The sequence below is a fragment of the Mastomys coucha genome, unplaced genomic scaffold (assembly GCF_008632895.1).
Source record: "Mastomys coucha isolate ucsf_1 unplaced genomic scaffold, UCSF_Mcou_1 pScaffold14, whole genome shotgun sequence".
Classification (NCBI taxonomy): domain Eukaryota; kingdom Metazoa; phylum Chordata; class Mammalia; order Rodentia; family Muridae; genus Mastomys; species Mastomys coucha.
In genome coordinates this window covers 89,250,411-89,253,389 of record NW_022196896.1, presented here as the reverse complement: position 1 = coordinate 89,253,389, position 2,979 = coordinate 89,250,411, and positions in this window count along the sequence as shown.

The following is a 2,979-nucleotide window of genomic DNA, read 5'->3' as shown; positions in this document are numbered from 1 at the left end:
GGTCAGATGCTCTGTTGACTCAGATTAACACCAACCTTAGGAATTTTCCACTCTGTTCTGCACGTACTGAAAGACTGGAGAATCTTAGAATTTAAAATGAAGGCATTTAATATGGTGTATAACCTTTACCTAAAAGGACATAGAGGGCCAATGTAGCCAGCCAGAAATATAAAATAGCCAGTTCTAGGAACTGAGAGCCTCAGGGCTCTGGTTCCCGATACCTGCCCCTCCTGGCTGGTCCACAATGAGGGTGGAACTAAGAATGAAGGTCTAGTGGTTTATGAGACTCTCCACCCTGTCAACCAGTAGATGGAGATTACATTCCTAGAATGAATGTGTTCCCCTCCCTAACTGAATACCTTGGGTTGGGTCCCTCTGAAAGTCTCCACTGTTTATGTTCTGTCTCCTTGGTAACTCTCTCTCCGCCCCCAGCTCGTGGGTTTCCCTTTTAAATATCTCACACTTCTTGTGTTCGGGGTCGAACTCTGGCCAGCATGGTCATGAGATCGACCCAGTACCGGTATCCCCAATAAACCTCATGTGATTGCAGCAAGTTCGGTCTCTCGTGAGTCATTGGGTGGTGGCGTCATCCCGAGACTTGAGTAAGGATCTCCCCAGTTCTGGGGATCTTTCAGTACTAGTTAATATTTAAACTAGCCAATCATGTATAGCCACACTGATTCCTTTGTTCCCCCAGACCTTTTTCCTATATAAACCCCTAACCCCTGAGCCTCGTGGTCGATTCCACTATCTCCTGCGTGAGATAGGTGTGGTGTCGGCCCCAAGTGCTCCAAGAAATAAAACTGCCTCTTGTGATTACATCAAGATGATCTCTCATAATTCCTTGGGTGCACATCCTCCTGAGATTTGAGTGGGGGGTCTCCCCACAGGGGTCTTTCAGGCTCAGGCCTTCTTTTTGGATTATTTGTAGGAAAAAAAAACATTGTTTCTATGAATGATTTGTCTAAATCCCTTTTCAAATGACCTTGCTTATCACAATTAAAACATCTGCCATTTTTTACTTTTTAAGACTTTTAGAAATTACTTCTCTTATCAGGTTATCATCATAAACATGAGATCCAATATCAGCTATATCTTTAATCCATTCCTCTATTGGAGCTGACTTTTAAGGGTCTAACCATCCTTCTACATTCTGAATTAGCATTTTCAAAAGCCAAAGATTCAATCAGTATTTTTCTGACTTCTGAATCTGAGACTATTCTATTTACAGCTGAAGTCAATCTTTGCAAAGAATCAGTGAAGGCTTCGTTTGGACCTTGTATAATTTTAGTAAATGACTCAGACTTCTTTTCTGATTCTTCAACCTTGTCCCAAGCATTTAAAGCTGCTAAATGACATTGTGCCAAGATGTGATCATCGAAAGACCCCCGGAGCTAGGGAGACACTCACTCAAGTCTCAGGATGACACGACCACCCAATAACTCACGAGAGACTGATCTTGCTGCAAGTGCACGAGGTTTATTTGGGATAGGCTGGTACCAGGGTTGATCTCATAACCTTGCAGGCCAGAGGAGTTCGACCCAGAGCACAAGGAGTAAGGGATATTTAAAGGGAAAAATCACAAACCAGGGGGAGTGAGGGGGAATTCCAACCCAAGGTATTCAGTCAGTTAGGGAGGGGAACATATTCCTTCTAGGAATGTAATGTAATCTTCATCTACGGGTTGGCAGGGTGGAGAGCCTCAGCAGGGTGGAGAGCCTCGTGAACCAGTTGACCTTCATTCCTAGTTCCGCCCTCATTGTGGATCAGTCAGAAGGGGCAGGTATCGGGAACCAGAGCCCTGAGGCTCTGAGTTAGCCAAGCTCCTGGAACTGGCTAGTCTACATTCTTGGCTCATTACAGAGGTTTTCCATGCCCTTTTAGGTGAAGGTTATACATTATACATTCCTACTGACACATTTCTATTAAATGCTCTTATTTTAAAATTCTAAAATTCTCCAGCCCTTCAATCATCAAATTCAAGTTTCCTTTGTAATTCAGTATATTGACTTTCCCATAGAAATCTTGGGAAATCTCAATGTCTCTATCTCTTCTTCATTGTTCTATGGTTCTAGCCTTCTCTTCCCACCATGGCCACCATTGTTTCCAAGATCACCAGATCTTTCCAGTTTTGGGGGTAATTCTGAGTTGCCCATGAATTTAATATTTGCTTTACATAGGATGAATGCACACCATAGGAAATGACTGATTCCTTAAATCTTAAATGTAATATATCTATAGGATTTCATTTAATTTCATTATAACCTTGGAGTTACTTATTGTCTGATGGTGTGTGTCTTGTATACTAACTGAATAAACTAAGGTTGGTTTTCTAACAACCTTGAGCCACTCCCTTTCAGCTTCATTATGCAGGAGCATGGTAGGCTCTTGTCCAAATTCCTCTGTCTGTATCTGTCTTTGGTCTTTCTAAGGCTTGTCGAAATTCCTCCATCTGTGTCTGAGTATTTCTCTTACTTATGTTTAAAAGTCTCTCTAATTTTCCTTCTAAGACCTGGCTAGCTCAGTTGGTAGAGAATGGGACTCCTAATCTGAGGACTGTGGGCTTGTGGCTCACGTCGAGTGCCAAACTATTGTTTTTTAAAACAAAACAAAACAAAACCAAAAATCCCAGCCAATTGATTTTACCACTGAAGACTCAAGAGCCAGGCGTTGTGGTGAAAGTCTGCTCACTCAGAGAGGCAGAGAAAGCACCCAGCTGACCTGCCTACTCCACTGACATCGCAGAAGGAAAGAGTCCTCTCTCCTCCACACTGTCTTAAATTCCCCTTTTCCAAAGATTCTCCTTTCTGTTTACTTATGCTTACTCCCTGTGTACTTTGTTGCTTGCTCCACCTCTTGACCTAGGGTAGTCTTTATTTAGCTTTTGGATAATAGGTCTGTGCTAGGACTGAGCCACACTACAACAAAAGTTTTTCCAGTTCATAATCTTGGGGTTTACAATGTGCATGAATATTCTGC